Here is a 21972-nt window from a genome sequence, read left to right as displayed (position 1 = left end):
TATAACCATAAAAAACATATAGTATATCTCTATAAAAATATATAGTATATATAAAACCACAGAGTGTATATCTATAAAAACAATAGGGTGGATATAAAAACATAGTACATACATTAAAACTTATAGCATATATATAAAAACTTATAGCATATGTATAAAAACACAGATGCTATATGTAAAAACATGCTATACGTAAAAAACTTATAGTCTATTTATAAAAAACAGTCTATACATAAAAACATATTCTATACATAAAAGACATAGCATATATCTATAAAAATATATACTATATATAAATAACATATTGTGGGTATATATATAAATAACATACAGTGTGTATATATATATATATTTAAAAAAGCCATATAGTGTGTATATATATAAAAGCCATAGAGAGTGTATATTCATATATAAAAGCCACATAGTGTATATATAAAAGCCATATAGTGTATATATATATAAAAGCCATATAGTATATATATAAGCCATATAGTATATATATATAAAAGCCATATAGTATATATATATAAAAGCCATATAGTATATATATATAAAAAGCCATATAGTATATATATATAAAAAGCCATATAGTATATATATATAAAAAGCCATATAGTATATATATATAAAAAGCCATATAGTATATACATATAAAAGCCATATAGTATATATATTAAAAAACCATCTAGTGTACATATATATAAAAGCCATATAGTATATATTTATAAAAACTTAGACCATACATATAAAAACAGTCTATCTACAAAAGACAGTGTAATATATAAATAGTCTATATCTATAAAAAACAGTCTATACATAAAAATATATGGTATATTCATGAAAACGTACTATATATCTATTAAAAATATATAGTCTATATGAAACTATATCGTGTGTATGTATATGAAAAAAATAGTGTGTGTATATATGTAAAACAAATAGTATATATATATATATAAAAATAGTGTGTATATATACAAAACATATAGTGTGAATATATACAAAACATACAGTGTGGTGTGTGTATATCTAACATATAACACATACAGTGTACATGTATAACATAACATATCAATCCACCAAAACCAGAGCTGGGAATTTCTCAAGCCTTCAGCTCCAGGTGCCCTTACCTCTGCTCCCAGCCCCTGTTTAAGACTTGGAAATCATTCCTAATAACCTGCTCCAGGTGGGATCCCACGCAGCATTTTGCAGAATTAACTCAAGCACTGAGATTTGTCTTTCCAGATTAAAACCTTGTCCTACTGTGTCCCTGCAGCCCAGCTTCTGCTCTACCAAGGCAGGCTAAAGCCCAAGTGTACAGGTCATCAGGACTCACCTTTGAATTTGAGCAGCCTTGCAATTCAAGATGTTATAGGTTCTAAAGAAAATTCATGTCCTATTTCAGCATTTTCAAATCACAACAATCATGATGGCATTGCCTGCTTGCCTTTGTTTCTGCTGGTCCCCCTGTCCCAAACCCTGCCACGCTCAGCACAGTGCCCAGCTTCTGCCCTTACACCAAACACTGCACTGCAGCTCCTCAGAAATATCCCCATTCCTGGGCAGGGACACCCATTTCTGGGCATTTCACTGAGTGCTATGGCTGGGTGTGGGGTTTTGAGGTAGCAACTGCAGGCAACAGGGTCCTGGCACAGCAGTTTCCCACTTAGAAACAAATTCAGCAAGTGCAGGCAGCAGCTGCACCAGCATCCATCCCATCCATCCCCCTCTGTCACTTGACCAAGGACTGCAGCAGCACTGACAAGGCACAGTGACAGCCAAAGTGCAACATCCCATCCACAAAGAAGCTGAAAATGCTAAAAAACAGCCCCCCCAAAAAAACCAAAAAGGAATGGGGAAAGGTCTGGGGCTGGGAAAAGAAGTAGGGTAAGTCATGGAGCAGAGGTAAAGACAGAGGTGTCATCTTCATTTTCATGCACTCAGGGTGTTGTGGTTTTACTTCAAACAACCAAAACCCAGGGAGTCACTTGCTGCCTCCCCCCTTGGTGGGATGGGGAGAGAATTAAAAGTGTGGATGAGAAAAACTGTGTTTATCTCAGACCTAAGGTTTACAGGGGAAGCAAAAGCCAAACCCACAAGGAAATGAAAACAAAGAACACATTTACCATTCCCAGGGGCAGTGGGAATCAACCATTCCCAGAAAGCCAGGGCTCCATCACCCTTAGGGGGTGACTTGGGAAGACAAATGCCATCACTCTGGATTTCCCACACATGCAATTCCTTTTTCTTCCCCCCACTTCATGTGCTGAGCATGAGGCCATAAGATCTGGAACATCCCTGGGTTGGTTGGGGTCAGCAGTCCTGGCCATGCCCCCTCTTAACTCCTTGTGCTCCCCCAGCCCCTCACTGGTGGAGTGGGTAGGAGGCAGAAAAGGCCTTGACTTTGTGTATACTCTGCTCAGCAATACAAAAATCCCCAGTATAATCAAAATATTTCCAAGACAGATCCAAAATACAGCCCCAAACAAGGCACTGTGAAGGAAATTAACTCTATTCCAGCCCAAACCAGCACAGGTAAACAGGTCATCAGAACTCACTCTGTATCTTAGACACACAGCAAAAGCCCACAAAACAGGAAAAATATAAATAAACCCAAAATACTGGTCATATTTTTATAATTCCAGATGTGCCTAATGGTTTGGATTAAAAACCCAAAACATTCAAGAGTGGCAGTGATGCCCCATTCACACACAGAGCCACTCCCTCAGGATTGCCCAAGCTGCACATTTCTCAGGAGAAAGACCAGATCCCAGCTACCAGACTGCACAGAAGCAAGGATGCACATCTCACCTAAGGAGTTCTTTCTGCCAGGTCCCACTCCAGTGCCACACACTGCAGCCAGCAGAGCCCAGGAGCTGCTGGAGCAGAGTTCTGGCCGTGCTCTCTGAAGCTGTTGCACAGACACCAGCAATGAAGAGGCAAAGCCCACAGCAATGCTGCCTGAAACTCTTCCAGGGCTCAGATTTGGAGCCAGAGAAATCAGCAGGAGGTGGCAGCTCCCCAGCCACCTTCACTGGGAGCCTGCTCACAGCATTTGTACAGCTGTATTGTATTATATCTGCACTAAGCATTTACTCAAATAATCTGGGTGTGGGGACTTCTCTGATCACAGTCTGTGTCTGTGAGGATCACACAGGTCCCCAAACTCTGCTTGAACTCTGTTTTTCCTCTGTCCCAACTGGAAAAAATAGCTGGATCATGCCTTAGGGCATCACAGCAGGTGAAACTCCAGAACCTGGGGATTCTACTCTGCTTTCACAGGGAATAATACCACTAGTTCAATAGCAGCATGAAAAACAGCACAGCAAAGAAGAAACCTCTCTTTGCAAACACCTTTCTTTGGTTATTCTCAGTTCACAGGCCAGCAGCTAAAAAGATTTCAAAAAAATAAAGAAAAATTGAAATTGAAATATTTTGAAAAGATTTCAAAAGTTATTTGGAAACTGCCTGGCATGGTACATTGATTTGTCCCTTGAACAGTACTCAATCCCTCAATTATTTCTAATTGTCCTCAGTTTGCCTTAATTGAATTTTTGGAGAGCAGGAAAAAGGGTCAGCCTTTGAAATGACTGAAGTCAACTCACTACACTAAAATATTAAAATTTTAGGGCAAACCAATGCCTATTTATGCAGTCAGCAAAACTGCCTGCACTTCAAGCATGTCAACAATGCCTGGGGAAGAATCCCACTTGTGTATCTTCAGAAGCATGAGGAGAGCAGAGAAAGATCAGAAAGGTGTTTCTATCTCCCACAGATCACCCTTTTAATTACAACATTTATAAATTATTTATCTTTAACTGCATGGTTACAAATAGAAACACACAACACACATAAATGCAGACATGATGGTCCTGTAGAGCTGTATTTTATAAACAAAAGTTTGGCCTCAAAAGCTATTTATTCCTCTAAAAGCTATTTATTCCTCTAAAAATCTTCCCTCTGGATCCCCTTCTGTCAGCTAGGGGAGGGAAAGGAGGGAAAGGAGGAAAAGGAGGGGAAAAGGGGGGAAAAGGGGGGGAAAGGGGGGGGAAAGGGGGGGGAAAGGGGGGGGAAAGGGGGGGGAAAGGGGGGGGAAAGGGGGGGAAAAGGGGGGGAAAAGGGGGGGAAAAGGGGGGGAAAAGGGGGGGAAAAGGGGGGGAAAAGGGGGGGAAAAGGGGGGGAAAAGGGGGGGAAAAGGGGGGGAAAAAGGGGGGAAAAAGGGGGGGAAAAAGGGGGGGAAAAGGGGGGGAAAAAGGGGGGGAAAAAGGGGGGGAAAAAGGGGGGGAAAAAGGGGGGAAAAAGGGGGGAAAAAGGGGGGAAAAAGGGGGGAAAAAGGGGGGAAAAAGGGGGGAAAGGGAAGGAGCCAATTTGCAGCCCATGTTTTCTATCACACAATTTAAAATTATTAGTATTGTATTATTATTTTTATTAATTTTCATTAATTTTTATTATTTTGTATTCATTCTTATTTTAATATTATATTTTAATTTTAATTATTTCCTTTTATTATTATCTAATCACATTATTTTCTTATAGTTTTATCAATAATATTAAAATTAAACTATTTTATTACTAATATTTTTCTTAGTATGTTTTAATTTTATTATGATTTTAATATTTTATTATTAGTATTTTAAAGTGTGAATTAATTTTTTAATAATCATTAGCCCTCCTCCCCAGTATATTCAGATTTTAAAGCCAAGAATCTTTGGAAACAACAGCCATTAATTTTCAAAGATTAAGACAAGAACAATCCAAACCTGTTTATTTCTGTTGAGTTTTTTGGTTTGGTTGGAGTTTTTTGAGGGGGGTTTGTTTGGGTGATTTTCCTTGATTTATTGGGGTGATTTTGCTTGGGTTTTTAATTAAAATTCTTAGATATATGCATAGAAATTTTGGCCACCTTAGAGACAAACAGGGCAAAGGAAAACAAAGAGAATATCTTGTCAGATTTATACCTAAGTATTGCAGAACATTAAATTTTCCTTTGTTCTTTTGCTTGCAAGTCTCAGTGAAAAAAGGATTTCTTTTTTATAATGCAAATATTAAAAATAATCCAAACCACAATCTGAGAAAAATGATATTAAACTCTGAGGAGACAAGGTAACAACTCAGAAGCTTGGGAAATCAGAGGCTGGGCTGCATCAGCAACACAAGGAGTGGAAATATCTCTCAGAAAATGGGGAAAATCGATGGGAAGCCTGGGGTGGAAAGATGCAAGCAGCAACTTTCTCTTCAAATCCTCTCCAATGTGCATAAGGGGGAGCTGAAATCCCCCACAGGATTCTCCTGGAGGCTGCAGAGATGTGAGCAGGACCTCACTCATTCCCTGCCATGGCTGCTGAAATGTTGCTGCACTTGATGCAGATCTCTTTTGGTCATGGGCAAAGCAATGCCATCACATACTGCTCATTAATTGCTCCCAGGAGACAGCTCTCTACTCATTTATAAACTGAATTATTATCCTCAGTGCTATCAAAATGCTGCTTGTTCCAAAATCTTCTACGTCACAAATTAATCACCCCAAAAAAAATTAAAAATGAGGCTATCAAGTTGGTGCCTGGGTGGCTGTTATCACAATTCACAGGTAAAAGTTTTCTTTACAGAATCACAGAAAAATTTAGGCTGAAAGAGGTTTCCAAAAGATGCTTGGTCCTGTCCTCTGGCTTGCCCAGTCTAATTTTGATTCCTCCTAGGGACAGAAACCTTACACATTGTCCTTCCTTACATTCTAGTGTGAAGTTTTCTATCTTTTCAGGCATCTGAGAAAGTAATTTCTAAAATTCTTCAGAATTTAATAAACCCCTATGCACTAAGAATAAAAGATAATTTTACACTATCTCACTAGTTTAACTAAGAATGATGGAGGGTTTTTTAAAATATATATATGTATACCTATATACATATTTACAAAGTGGAAACATTAACTTGTGAATAGAATATACCTATCAGTACCTATTAGAGCTATTATGCCACCCTGTTTTCAAATTATTAAAACTAATTGTATTAAATGATGTCTCAAATAGCTTAATGATACCTTGTAAAAAACCATCATTGTTTGATCCAAGTGAAAGGGAACAATAAATACCTAACATTTACTCTTCACTTCATTATCTCAAGTTTTTGTTGTTTTTTTTTTTTTTCCACTGGAGTGGAAAAGTTATTAAGTCTGAATCGCAAATATTTAGAATTTTATATATTAAAAATTCAATCATAAAGCTCCACCAAGTGGAAATCCTTAAAACTACACTAAGCAAATTCCTGAACAAAAATTCATATTATAATTACAACCAATATTCACAAATCCAGTCATATTCAATGAATAACAAATACCCATACCCATAACTCACCATTTTCACCAGTGTACACTAATCACACTATTGATTGGGGTTGGAGGGAAGAATAACTTCAACATCAATAAGATATTTAGTTTTCCCTCTGGCTGGAACTGCTCCTTTGAAACATTCATTTTGTTATGACCAGTGCAGCCTAAAATGTTCTCTTAACATTGATTTGGCTTTTCAAAAAACTCACCTTCCTGACTTGCTGAAATTGCTTTGGGAAACTTCAATTTCCCCTTCTTAATAAGCACTTTTAGTTATTTACACAAATTAACAGGCATTGCCATTTTAGGCAGCACAAGACTCTCAAACCAATGTAGTTTGTTAAATGCTTTGCTCTCTCTCACTATTGAAATATTCATCATCTGTGTAATTTTAACAGCCTGATAAAAACTGTTAAAAGCATAGCTGTGCTGCCCAGCAGGTAGTGCCATTTTTAATGAAACCATCACTGTCATAAATAAATTATCAGCTCATTAATTATTCAGGGTGTACCTCGACTTCCATAAGAAAATTTGTTCCAGTATGGGACTGCAGAACATGCCACGACTACTCTCACCCAATGAAAGAATTAGCAGAGATATTCCAAGCTAAAGTTTGCTTGTGGTGTTTGTGAGGTCCCCAGGATGAAGAGGAGTTGAGAATCTGACTCCATGTTCTCAGAAGGCTGATTTATTATTTTATGATATTATATTAAAGAATTCTATAGTAAAACTACACTAAAGAAGGGAGAGAGGATACAGACAGAAGGCTTAACAAGAATGAATAATAAAAACTCATGACTGACTCCTCAGGGTCCAGCACAGCTGATGGTGTTTGGTCATTGAGTAGAAACAATTCACATGAAACCAATCACACATGCACCTGTGGGGAAACAATGTCCAGACCACATTCCAAAGCAGCAAAACAGGGAGAAGCAAATGAGATAATATTGGTTTTTTTCTCTGAGGCTTCTCATCTTCCCAGGAGAAGAAATCCTGGTGAAGGGATTTTTCAGAAAATGTGACAGTGACAAGTTTGGTCTCAGAACATTTGAACTTGATTTAAGCACAGAATAAGGAATTTTTTTTTTTTTTTGCATACAGAACTCAGAGGGATCCAAACCCACTTGGCATATTTGGTAGCACAGTGCCTCTCCCAGAGCACAACAGAAACGTGAACTGGTACCTGGATTTTGAAATGTATCTGTGAGGATACATCCCAATGTATCTGTGAGGACATTTAATATTTAACATTTAAGACATGCCAGGAGCCTGTTCTCCCAGCACAGTGTGGGTCACTGCCTGCATTCAGAGACCAGCACACAGAGTTATCAGCACAGTGGCTCAGCCCTGTTTCACACAGCACAGAATCCAGGAGCCACAGTCACTTTGGGGAGGCCAAACACCATCACACAGCAGTGCATTAACATTTACCTCATGAGCCCTTTGAAGGGAATTGCAGCCACATTTACTCATACAGCTATAGCTTTGCTTGGCTCAATCCTTTGGCTCTGGTTTGGTTTGCATTTCCTTGCTCTGGCTTTGTTTTCCAGCCCTTAGAGTGGAAAGAAGTTAGATACCACTCCCTCATCATGAAGGGGAAGGGTTTTCTACACTGCCACCCTCTAGGCAACATGTGGACCTTAAAATGGTGAATAATAAATGATCCAGTTAACTACAGGTGAGGCCTTAGGATTTAGCTTTTCTATTTTTCAGCTCCTGTACTGCTGTGGTGTATAACTCTGAAACTCCATGGCCTCTCAGCTACTGCTCTCCCATTTTATTCAGCCAGAACAATTCCTCTCCTGGCCTGAAACTCAAGGACACCTCGTTGTCTCAGGCCCCTGGAGATGCAAACAGCAGTGAATTGGGGAGGGACAAACTTGGAGTGAATGACTTCATTACCATAAACTGCAAATTGGAGCATTTATCTCTGATATTATATTGGACCAAACTTGTAACTGCATGAAAAACTCGTGACTGTCATCCATCCCAGAGGTTTTTGAGTGCCCAAGATGAAGCTATTAAAGGCCTTCAATAAATAGCCAATTTTGCTCTCTTCATCTTGTCTACTCTCTGTTTCAGGCAGCCAACCCAAGGCACCACAGGTTAGTCAGAATAACAACACTGAAATCATGACAAGAGAGCCTCTGCACAGAGGAATAAAGCACTGCAGGAGAATTAAAAATAACCAGCACAGTTATGTGGAAAGCAGAGCTTGGCAAACTGTTTAAAATACTGAAAAGGTAACAGGGCTGGCACTGCCCATGGTCTGTAACAAATGGGACTGCATGGTATTCTCTTTGAATCACAGCATTTCCATTGTGACATTTGTCACTACACAAAAATTAATGAGGTTCACCAAAGAGGCTGAGAACCAGTGAAGAGAGATCACAAAAATATGTTAATATGGAATTATTGGAGGGATATTTCAGTAGTCTCAGAGACTTTGGGCCAGAGCTGCCATTTTTATCAATGACTGGAAGAAAATGGTTAGATGTAAAACCACTGATAGCAATATATTCAATATCACTGTGGCAGAAGTCATTGGCTTGGGCCATACCAGTTACAAAATCCACTTAAATGCTAATTTGATAGTATAAAATGCAGATCACTTTTAAGATGGCAACCTCCTCCATAGCCAAAAGAAGCCTAAACAAATAATTACATTATTTGGAAGTAATGGTTAGTAAAAACCAGAAAATTAATTCCTGGAGCAAAGCTTGTTTTATACAAACAGCAAAAATCCTGAGGAGGTGCAGTGATGAGAGTGAATCAATGCAAAGAACTGAAACTACAGCGCTGCTTTACCAGATATTTAAATAATAAAAACCCAGAAAGAGCTCCCAGTAAGGCTCTAATCAATGTGCTGTCTCAGCTGGCAGTGAGGAAGAGAATTCACCACAGATCAGCAGATACTTGCAGAAGGAAAACCTTCCAATAAGCTATGGATCTTGAACCCAGAAACAAAAGACCTAACCAGGATGTAATCTCCAAAAGTCCCAGCTAGGAAAACTCTGGCTAAAAGAGAAAAATAACAGCAGTGATTAATTGTTGGCACCATATACTCAAGATTCTTCAGCACCAGAAATATTTCTTTCAGAAACAGACTTTTTTTTTTTTTTCCAAATAGAGCTGCTATAGCTCAAGCAGGAATTACAAGCTCCACAGTGATTTATTAATCAAAAATGCCTGCTCCAAGGAACACAGGTCAAGCCACTTGAACAGAAGGGTCCCACTGGTGTTTGAAAATCCAAACATCTCTGACAGCACCCCAGTGAAGAACTGAATTTCTCACTCTTTAAACATACCTTTGTGCTGTAAGCATTAGCAATGCAGCACCTCTGATATGTTTTTCTAGGCTGATAATTGAAATTTCAGTTAAAATATGGTTTATTTATGCTCGTTGATGCACTCAAAATAATTTACAAAGAGCAAATTCATCAGGCTGAGTGAACAGAATAATGGCTCTGCATCTGTGGTGGTTTTGTACAGGTTCCTGTTATTTTTTTCACTCATTTGAATCAATCTGAATCATTTCTGCTTACCTGAAAGGAATATTTTTTCAAGCATTATATCCTCTCCTGTGGGAAGATCTTCTCTTTATTTTGTTTCATGGGAATGGAGTGTTATGATCACAAATTAGCACTATGATCAAACAACAGCCTTCACAAAAACCTGCAGTTGTTACATTCAAAACAAAACCCCTTTGTGGAGTGCAAGGTTTTAAAACAAGCCTTTGTGACTGCCCTGGCATTTGTTTGCAGCCTAATAAAATTAATTTCTGACCATTAACACTTCATGCAGTTGTCTTATGCCAGGGGAGGATGAAAAAATAACTTCTTCCAGGGAGACTCACTAGTCAAGCACGTGTCACCAGTGCTCCTTGAGACACTTCCAGCTGTGCCAAAGTGAAACATTCCTGCAGGCCGAGCTGCTTGGGAGGCAGCATCCCTTCTGTGCAATTCCTGGACTGCATGAATGTGCATAGGCATAAATAAATAGAATTATAAATAAAAATAAAAAAATAAAAATATATAAATAATTTTTAAATAGAAATAAGTATGTTACTATGAATATAAATTGATCTATTATAAATATATATCTATCATTATATTTAACATATATAATAACTATATACACTATATATAAATATGTATCCTGTATATATAATAAATATATTCTTATATAGTGCATACATAATAAATATTAGCATGTATAGCAAATATATAATAAATTACTATTCCTTCCAGCCCTTTAGGGACCTAAATGCAGAATTCCCAGCTTTTCCCTTCCTCTGCTGTGCTTCTGTTCTGAATTGTTCATCCTACCAGCAATCCAAGTGACCTGTTGGACTTTGCTGCCCACGTGGTACCAGACTGCCATTATTTTCTCTTTAATTGCATTTAGTGTGGCAAAACACAACTCAAATACCTATTTTCCACATAATAATTTAGGATAACTGCAACAGAAAGTGATGCAATTACCCTATGCATTATATCCTCTCAAGCCATCACCTCCATTATGTTTATGCAGCTGTTTTAAGAGCATCAGAAGCATTTCAGGGGAGTGAGGTGGTGGGTTGAGCTCCAGTCAGCAGCAGCTGGTTTGCTGTTTCATGGAAATTCACAGGTGATTTTTCCACTCAGGCTGAAGGAAGGGCCATGCCCAGTTTGTTATTCCTGTGCTCACAGTGCAAAAGGCTTTGTCAATAACCTTGCCAGCCCCTGTGGTGTTTCCATTGGCACTCAGAAAATGGCTGAGCCTGACCAAACCTCGAGCCCTGAGACATGCTCAGCACTTACTGAGACATTTTGGAATTAAAATAATGTATTTTGTTTTTCAAATCCCCAAACAGCATAAATGAAAACACCGCAAAAAAATTTTATATAAATGAAGAAATGGAGAGGAAAAGAGAACAAAAATTAGTCTATGACAAGGAAGATGGCACCTCACAAACTTAGCACCTTTTTGCAGTCAATTCCACTTGTGCAGAAAAAAGTTTTTTTCCTACCCTACCACATAGAAGTTGGATATTTTACAAAAAAAAATTCATTACCATCAAGAAATGTAGGACATCTGAAAATCCTGCCTAAAAGGCAGCCCCAGCTTCCTAAGAGGGAAGAGGTCATGAAAGAGAGGTGACTTCAGGAGAGCCCCAGCTGCACCTACTGAGCTGTGTTCAGACTTCCCAGGTGACTCCAGGTATAAGAGCTGAAATGAGGGATGTGGGACTCCAGGGGTTCTCCAAAATGCAGTTTATTCCAGCCAAGATGTCACAGCAGTCCAGGATTGTGGGTGACAGAGCTGTGCCTACAGCTGTCAGCTCCAGCTGCAGGCAGGCCTGGAGACCCTTTGGTTTTGGTTACAGTGCATTCTGTACTTTGCTGAGCATATTAGTACAGTAGAACCAATCTAATCCTTAACTTTTAGCCTATAGCCTATCATAACTACTGTAATTACCATATTCATGGTACTGTTCTCCAATCACTCACAGTCAGTACATTACAGTTTAAGCTAGAAGTTGTTATTCAATTTTCTTGCAGTGGAAAATTGAGACCTTTTTTCTACTTGCCACAATTGCTGAGTTGTTTCCTGTGCTCTCTTGGTGCTTGGTAAAAAACATCTTCTGGTTTGGGGTGGGTTTATCCTTTGTTCTAAGCCATAAAACCCTTTTCTAACTAACACACCCTTTGCCTCCTTGGTTATCCAGTGAGACTGGCTCAGCAATTCTTTTCTTCTATATCAAAACTTGCTTCCAACTCTATTCCTTCATCAGACTCCACATTTAAAAATCTTTCTGCTAAGCATTCATATCTGTGAGACTTTCTTGTCAAACTTTCATCCTTCCCAGCATCCAGGACTGCTGCTGTGTGCTGCCCTCCTCCCAGGCATCTCAGCCCTGTCCTCTGACCTTCCCTGGGCCCTGTGCATCCCCTCTAACCCTTCACAAGAGGGAAAAGCCCCTTGGATTCTCTTCCACAGCCTTGAGGAGGCAACAGCTTCTTGATACCTTTCATTACATTCTTCATGAGGTGAGGAAGTAATTCCATGGGTTTAAAATCAACTAATGCTTTTCATATATCTTTCACTTCCTCTCCCACTATCTCCCATACAGGCTCTCAAGTTTATTGTTATAAATCTGTCACTAAACCAAAAAACCCACCAGTATGTGAAGGCAAGATTGCTCAGCTCACCCCACACAGTAAGGCAAACATCTCCAGAAAAACTGAACAGGAGTTTGTTTTCAGGTTTATGCAACCTGATAAATAAATTCCTTTATGCCAGCTGCCAGCAAGGGTTGTGATTTTAGCTTATGGTCAGATCTCAGAAGACAAAAGCAACAATAGCAAATTGAAATATTCTTCAGGTGAATAACCCAGTAAATAACTTTACTCCGAGCATGAGACTGTCCCTTCAATTCTAGGTTTTAGAAAGCTGTGTTTATTCCACTTTGGATGGTCAGTCTTAGCACAGTTATTCCTGATTTAATCTGATGCAAACATAACCTGAGCTCAGGAAGTGAAATGGACCCTCAATGGAACTGAGAGAAATCCTCTCTGTGTCCCACTCAGAGAATTTTATAGATATTGCAGTTCAAAAACATTTCATGTAAGACAATCCAAACAAACCCTGGCTATTTGTCCATGTACCAAAGGGTTTTAGGAGCTGAGTGTGCTGTACATGCAAGGTATGAATACAGCTGTCCACCATATAAGTAACTCCTAAAATATTATTTATTATTAGTATTATTATTTACTAGTAGTAATATTATTTATTTTCCCTCTGCTTTAGAAGGAGTTCTGCTCAAATTAACTAACTCACTGCATTTAGCTAAATGCAAACCAAGTTTTTCTTGTTTTCTTTATTTGTAAAGTCCAAGTCAGCTTATATAACACAGATTTTCTTCATTAAAAAAACCCCAAAGTCTGAATCATCAGAACCCTCTTGGTGAAGAGGCTAATGGGAAGTGTACTCCAGGAAGAATCTTGGTTTTAAAAGTCAGGAAGAGCACAATGCACCTGCTGTCTTTCTAGCCAAGCCACAATACCATCTCATGTGCCATCTCATTGAAGCTTAGCACAATATTAAAAGCATTTGGTTTCCCAGAACTTTTTGAGGTATATTACCTGAATAAAGTGGCCCATCTGACTTTTCAGACATACTACATTAAAAAAAAGAAGTATTTTAAGCCTTTCCATCTCTCATGGCTTAACCCCAGGCAGCAGCCAAGCTCCAGGCAGCTGCTGGTTCACTTCACCCCCAGTGGGCTCGGGGGGGAATGGAAGAATAAAAAGTAGAAAACTCATGGGCTGAAATAAGGACAGCTTGGCAGGGAAAGCAAAAGCCACACATACAGAAGGAAAGGGGAAAATGGAATTAATTCCCTGCTTCCCACAGGCAGGCAGGAGTTCAGCCTTCTCCAGGAGAGCAGGGCCCCATCACAGGGAATGGTGTCTTGGGAAGATGAACACCATCACCCCAAATATCCCTCTTTTCCTCATTCTTCCTTCTTGTCCCCAGTTTCTATCCTGACCATGACACCACATGTTCTGGAATGTCCCTGTGGTCCGTGGGGTCACCTGTCCTGGCTGTGTCCCCTCCCCAGCTCCCTCACCAGTGGGGCTCACAAAGAGCAGAGCCTTGGCTCTGTGCAACACAACAACAACAAAACCATCTCTGTGTGATCAGCCCTGTGTTCAGCACAAATCCAAACACAGCCCCACACACTGCAAAGAAATTAACTCTACTCCAGCTGAAACCCCCTCCCCAAAATTCTCCTCATCAGTTCATACTTTTGAAAAATCTGATGGAAACACATGAGCACCACTTGCAGAACATACAACATCCATGGCAAGCTAGGGAAATGATTATAGGCTCAATGAATTCCAGCCACAAAAACAGTGGTTGGTTTTGAAAGCAAAATGTCTGCTATTTCACTTTCAAAAGTCAACACGGTCATTAACAAAAAAAAAGGGAAAAAAAACCCCACAAAACCCCCCAGAAAATATCAAACAACAAAAGGTTGATCAGTCTCTTTCTGAAAACAGAAACAGTATGGACACCATAAAGGACTGAATGTAAGTTCTTTAGTAAAACCTGCTTTTGTCTGAGGACTTTCAAGGTGCAATCCAAATTCTCAAAGTCTGAAATTCTTTGATTTACACATAAATTGGATCACGCTCTTGGCTGTTTCTTTGATAAAACTCAAATGACCAAAATGATTAACTGCAATGGCAACCTGAAGTTCCACTTGTACCAGGTTATACCAGCACAGAGCTTCATTTCAGTTTTTATTTCTCCTTAAATGTCACTCAGCAGCGTTCAGATTCCAAGCTGACCTTTGTCTTTACACTAATAGCTTTTCTTATCAGCAGCAAAACCACTGCATCTTCCACACAGCTGATCTGTCACTGGCATAATCCTCTGTGTGGAATAATCCTTTACCCTTGTATTTGGTGCTGATATTAATAAATCAAGAACTAACAGCCAAATAATTATCCTTTCACCTAGGAAAACACCACAGAATGCTCCCTCAGTGACACAGAGCTGTGCCCTGAGGAATTGATGCAAATCCATGAGGGGATTTGGTGTGTTGCCTGCACTGGCTGGCACCTCCACACACTCACTGTTCGTCCCAATGGGATGGCACATGTCACAGACATATTTTATGAAAAATCCTTTTGCCAGGATCTTTTCTCCTGAGAAGCTGGGAAGCTTCAGCTTCTCCATATTTTGCTGCTTTGGAATGTGATTTTGAGAACTGTTTACCCAGCATGTGAATTGTTTTTACTTGGTGACCAATGACAGCCAGCTGTGTCGAGGCTGTGAACAGTCACAAGATTTTGTTATCATTCCATTTTTTTTCTTTGCTAGCCTTCTGATGAAATCCTTTCTTCTATTCTTTTAGTGTAGTTTTAATATATCATTTTCTTTTAATATAATATATATCATAAAATAATAAATCAGCCTTCTGAAACATGGAGTAAAGATTCTCATCTCTTCCCTAGTCCTGGGACCCCTGCGAACACCACCACAGGCACAGGCAGGATTTTTACTCCTATTGACAAAATTGTTTTGCATTTCATTTCCAGATAAATTTGAACCTTGCCACAAAAGCCAAAAAATATTTATTCCCAGCTTGTATGCAAAAGGTGCATGACTGAAAATTGGCAAATCTTCCTTGCGCGTTAGCAGCAACTGCATCGTAAATTACGGCGCACAGAAAAATTCAGCATTTCACCTTGCAAAAGCACATAATTCATAGAACACTGCAGATGAAGGAGCAGAGAGCTCTTCTCTCTGCTACCAATAAATTAACCTCCAGCTTTGTTTTCTCCATCTGCCAGCACAGTGGTGAACTGAGGTGTTGCAGGCGCCATTGTGATGGACTAAGGAAATGCTAAGGTCTGGTGCTTTGCCTCATCAATCTGGAACCCAAGTGGAGCTTTCCCTGAAGGTTGCCTCCAAACACATTCCTGAGGAGCACTGACTGGTGACCAGAGCGTCTGGCTGGAGAAAAACAAGTTGTGCAGCACAGGAGCAGTGTTAACAGCTCCTCACCTCTTTGAGGATCTCTTTTCACCAGTGCTGAGTAAGGGGCTGACCCCTCCTTGCAGCAGATGAAACTGCCTGAAAGCAACACTTGGGATCTTTCTTTTCTAATTGACAACATAACAGATTCACATTGTCCAGGACCTTATCAAAGTCCAGACTAGACCCAGGGTAATGCAGCCACTGACACTGCTTGCTCAGTTTTTTTTTACCATATGCCATAGAAAGTGCCATGGATGGATATTCCTTCCACAGCACTTAAGGCACCATATGGAGCTAGCCAGCAGACATGGATTTTGTTCTCAGCCTACTCAGTGACCCTAGGGAATGCCTTCCCGCTTCACTTTCTTTTTCCACAGCCTAGAAATGACAGCACTTGCCTTTTCTTTCTTTTTTTTTTTCCAAGATTTCTAGTAAGAAAAGAAAGATGTTGAAGTGGACAGTATAAATGTCACTATAAGGAATTCTTCTACCAACAAAAAGATTTAGCTGAGTTCTATCTACAACAGAGGCTAATAATAACAAACATTATTTACAAAGGATAAATTAAACTGTATAAACTGTCACTGAATTATCTAATTGGCATTTTCTCTCTCCCAAATGCACTCCAGATTAAGTATGTATTCACAACATCTCTTAAGTCTTTAAACTATTTATAACTCTCCTAAACACTGAAATAATGTATTTACATCAGGATTAATCATCACTATAATTTAATTAGCATTTGACAAGAATTGATTTGGCAGAACTTTTTCCCTTAAAAATAGGAAATGGCCATAAACCAGGGGAATGGCCATAAAATAAATACACTGTTTTTTCTCTCCATCTGCTTCTGGTAAGATGCATTCTTCAACTGCTAATTCAGTCAAGATCTCAGCTTCATTTATCCAGTTAATTAGAGTCAGATGCTGACAACATCAAGATGATAAATCAAATCTGGGTATGCAGGCAAAAAGAAAGCTGCTGCTAACACCAATGTGTATGTTTTGATTTCTTACAGACCTACATATGAAAAGAGGATAAACCAGCAGCACACCAGGAGCAGAATTACAATTATATCCCATTAAAGATATGCTAAAGCTGGGTGCTAAAGCAGTAACCATGCAAACACTTGGGCTCAGCAGGCAGACCTAGAAGCTTAGACTACTGCCAAGCTGCAGAAGAAGCTGCAGTGGTGAGTCCCACTTTTAGGACACTGGCTCCAGTTGCTGTTCCTGATATCAGAACTTGCTTGCCATCTCCTCCATTTGTGTTTCAAACAACCAGTGGTGCTGAGCCCTGTGTTTTGTGCAGAGCCTGACCCTCCAGCCACTCAGCAGGGGCTCCCAGAGCACACCACACAGATCCTGGTCATCCCAAAATGCCCCAGACTAGTGCAGAGAGGGGAGCTTGTGGCACACAGAAATGTGCTATTCCAGCATCTGCAGAGTTTAAAACACCAACAGGTGTATGCAGCCTGGAGCACAACCAGACTAAGGCAGCACATGTGCTGGGGTTTGCACTTTGGCTCCTGAGAACTCACAAGCATTTACACATTTTCAGAGAGCTGGAATGAGATGTAAAAGATCTCATCTCATCTTTTTTGTGGTGGTTTTTTTCTTTGCTTGTTTACTCTGAGGGATCACATCTGTGCTACTGACAAAGAAAGCCAACCACAATCAATGCTGACTTAGAAATTACAGAGGGACAAAGTGCCACTAGAGCAGCTCCTTCTGCATTCCATACTCATGCTCAGATGAGCCAAGAACTCTGGGCAGACTGAGAACATGTTAAGAAAACCTCAAAATGAAAAGGCAAGACGTTGCAGCCTGTGATTTTCTCCCCACAAAACAAAGCAAACAAACCAATCCCTGGCTCTAGAGCAGTGAACAAGTTGTGTCAGAGCTCAGAGTAAAAGGACCCTTGGGGCTTCTCTTGAAGCCACACAAGGATGTTGAGTATCAGCTCTACAGTGATCTATATGCACAAAGCATACACATTGTTAAAGGATATATGGACTGCAGGGTCACCAAGTTCAGCCCCAAACTGCCAAAGTGTTTTCCCATGCCTTTGGTAATATTCCATAAGTAAGCCTACATTTATTTTCTCTCTGCTTCAGAAAGAGTTCTGCTCAAATTAACTGATTAACTACAACCCCCAGGCAATCCAAAGCTCTTTTTCAGGTAGCAAAGGATTCATTTCAATGCCTAAACTTGACAAAACTCCCCTGCCCATGAAAACCTGCACTGTGCAATGGCATTCCTCAGCTCCCATTCCCAATGTAGCTTTTCTCAAGGCCTTGCAATGTTGCTACATTTCATGGCCTCGACATTATTATCTGACCACAGTGCCAGTGATTTTCATTTTACAGACCAACAACCCTCCATCAGAAGCACAGGAGCTCAGTGCTGCTTCTCAGAGTCAACATTTTTGTCTTTTCAGCACCCAGTGCTGAAGTTTTAGTTACTCACCCAACTACAGAGCAATTCCAAGGGCTATAATTCACAGGATCAGGAAGTTCACAACAAAAGGTTATAAGAGTATCTCTTTGAGTTACCCACATACAGCTGAAATTATGTGGGATACCTGAAGAAAAATAAGTTTATCCAAAGCCAACGTGCCTTTAAACAGCTGAAGAGGCAAAAAAGCAGCCTTGCACAGGAAATTCCAGTTTGTTTTCTAAAATGCCCCACACTGATACCACGTGGCATTCCTCTCCCATCTTCCTCTGGATTCCTGTTGGCAGCAATTCACTGCTTTTACTTACAGAAATTTTAACAATCTCAGACAGGAACAAACCAAAAAAAAAAAACCAAAAAAAAAAAAAAAAAAACCAAACAAAAAACCACACCAATTATTCTGGCATGTACCACAGACATCTGCTGCTCAGGTGCAGGAATTGAACAGCTCAAACAAAAGGCTCAAATCAGCATCCAAGGTGAGGAATATGAGTGGGACAGGCAGGCATTGCTGTCCTGGGATGTGCCCACACTGGATCCAAGCAGAAAGACAAATTCAAACCAATCTGCCCAAAGGAAAAAATCCTGTTCCCAGCAATCCTATGCCTCCACAAAAAATACTGAGCTTTGGAAAGAGTGGAAGTAAACATTTTTGGGAACACTCCTCCTCTCCTGGAAGACTTGTCTCTGAAAATGGCAGAAGGTGGGTGCCCTCCCACGCAGGGAGCTAATGGGGGGTTCTGAGCTCTCAGGTGAGACACAGCTTGTGGGCAGGTCACACAAAAGTAATTGCAATTCTCCCCTGGGGCCTGTCCTCACCCCAGCTTTCAAGGCCACGTGCCACAAACCAGTAATATAAATTGGTGCTATAAACAGCCTGGTCCTTGGCACACTGCTCAGTTTCACTGCATGGCTTTTGCACAGAGCTCCAGTTTCCACAACATCCATGTTTCCAGGCTTTGGGAGGAAACAAACACCTTCAACTGCTTTTTTCTTCCAGTTACAAAAGCAAAGATCACAAATTATTTACCCTCAGCAGGTCCTTACCATTAAATCACAGTGAATGTTTTCACCAATAGCCTCAAGTTTGTTGGAATTTTTGCTTATTTTTATTTTTTTAACAGCACGTGTGATCTACAGGTATCATCTCTAAGGATTTGAGCTGCACAGAATTCTACTAAACACAGTCAGTTTCTCAGAGATGAGCTCTCACTTTAGGAAGGCACAGCAAAACTGTCTCACAATTAAAGTAAATAAAAGTGAAGCAGGCTGACTGCACAAGTTACACCCACCAAGATAAAGGAAAAAGGGTAACCCCATTAAAAACTCTTCTTGCTGCAGCTGTTTCTCTTGAGTTGGGTATAATAGTAAAGTGAATTATCAGTTTGATGCCTTCTGGTTCCTCTTCTTTTTCGTGCATAAGGATTTTTACACATTGATACATCAGTTGTTCTCCAAATGGGAAAGTGCTTTTACAAACACTGCTCAAATATACTCAATCTCAACCTAAATATTGAACCTTAAATATATATAAATATTTTAATTTTTATGAAAGCATCCAACATTTCTAGTTGGTTCCTTCAAGTCTTAGACTAAAATCTTCTTTTCCATAGTATTTGACAATTCACTCAGAATTCAAAATTTATACAAGCTGTATCTCAGTTTTTACCAGAGTATCAACACAAGCTATGAAACAACATTCATTCCAAGCCAGGGAATGATCTCATTTCATACACACATTCCCTAGCTGAGTCTAGGTCCCTACAAGGCAAGCACACAATGCAATTTCCTGCAAAAGAAAACCACTGAAATTAGTCAGGGTGACAAGAAACTCAGATTAGGCTTGGCTAAAGGTTCACAAAGACTCAGCCAAATTGGCTGTTTCTGACTTTTATCAACACCTAAAATCCTGTTTAAACCACTCCAGTGGAAGCAAACCCCTGCTCCTGCTCCAGACTGATTCCCTGCCACAGTGCCATGAGCCAGGAGGGAATAACTGACCTGTAATACCAAATGCTCAGTGAGATGCTGCACATAAAGGCATTCATGTCAATAATTAGCAATGCCACAAAAAAAGTCTGTTGTAATCCTAGTTCTCCCAAAAAAAATCACAAGTTAAAAATCTCATGCTCACTAAACATGACCATGCTGCTTCCACAATGAGGATACCAGTGATTCATCAGGGGTGAAACAAAATTGACAAAATGATCCCTGCAAACCAAAACACATTCTCCACATGAAAGAAGAGGTCAAGCTAAGACACAGTTTACATATATCATAGATCTCTACAGGAAATAAAGCTAAAAACCATGAAAGAAGGGGCACAGCAGATATGTCAATATAACATTAGTATTTAAATGTGTATTGGAAAATTGCCACTAGGAATTCCAGTCTATTTCACTGGGAATAAACTAAACCAGAATTTTGAGAAACATTTGAACAAACTATTTATAGCTATTATTTTGTAGATTTTACCCTATTGGAGCCAAGATAGAAACACTTACAGCCCCACTGAAAACAAGCTGAATTCACTGCATTTTGGTTTTGTGGCCATATTTTTTTAGCCTACGGTAATTAATTTAATTAACAGAAGGTTTGCACATGATCAAATAGATGCATTAGGCAAGCACAGAGCATATCAAATCCCCTTCTAGGAGACTGACAGAACACAATCAGGAAGGTTGTGTTTGCAAAAGTTCTGTTAATGCATATTACTTTCCTGGGATAGGAAAATGACCTAACTATGAATTTTTACTTATAATTATTTTTATTTATAATTTCTATTATTATAATATTGTTTATAATATTATAATATTTTTTGTTTTAATTCTTTTTAGTTATAATTGCACTCTAGTCTTTTCTGCTCTTTCACTTTTCTATTTAAAATGAAAGTGATCTAACTTGTGCTGCCCAGCACTGGGAAGAGGAGAAATCATCAAATTCTGGAGTCCTTGCATGCAGTGTTTCCAGAGTTTGAGATTTGCTGGGATAGGAGGTGAATCAACTCCAACCAACTCAATTTTAGGAGGCTTGCTTTATTTTCTTATACTTTGATGCTTTTCCAAGTGAACACAAGAGGGCACAGCTCATGTGCAATCTCAGGCTGGATTCATATCCAGTCCCTGCCAAATTAAAATCAATTCTTCCTACATGCAAAGCAGCCCCCTGTGCAAAGCTCACATGCACAAACAAGGCAGAGACAGGAAATCTTATATACAAATAATTTCAGGTACTGGTACTAGATGAGAACTGAAATGCTGTAAGTGAAACAACAGAAGATTTCCATAAGATGAAAGTAAATCAGGACCTCCAGAGCAATGTGAGCATGTACAAGTTGAAGTAACTATTTCAGGAAACCTGACACTGATTCAACTAACATCTGAAGATTCTGAATATAAAGCATCCTGGAAAAGGAAATACAGAATGACTCAGGAAAAGGATCAGTCTGATAAGGGTGGAGAAACAAAATGAGAATATGAGATTCTTCCCTGCACTAACCCCTTGAGACTAAGCTTATCAGTCTATTTTTGACACAATGATTATGAAAAAAAGTCAGAGGTTGGAAGACTCGGTAGTTCTGTACTCTACAATAGCTAATCAGGTGTTCCACTTACATAGAATGTTTGTGCTCTAAGGCTATCCAAAGGAATTTTAAAA

Source organism: Haemorhous mexicanus, chromosome 6, assembly GCF_027477595.1.
Source record: "Haemorhous mexicanus isolate bHaeMex1 chromosome 6, bHaeMex1.pri, whole genome shotgun sequence".
Classification (NCBI taxonomy): Eukaryota; Metazoa; Chordata; class Aves; order Passeriformes; family Fringillidae; genus Haemorhous; species Haemorhous mexicanus.
This window is presented reverse-complemented; position numbering follows the sequence as displayed.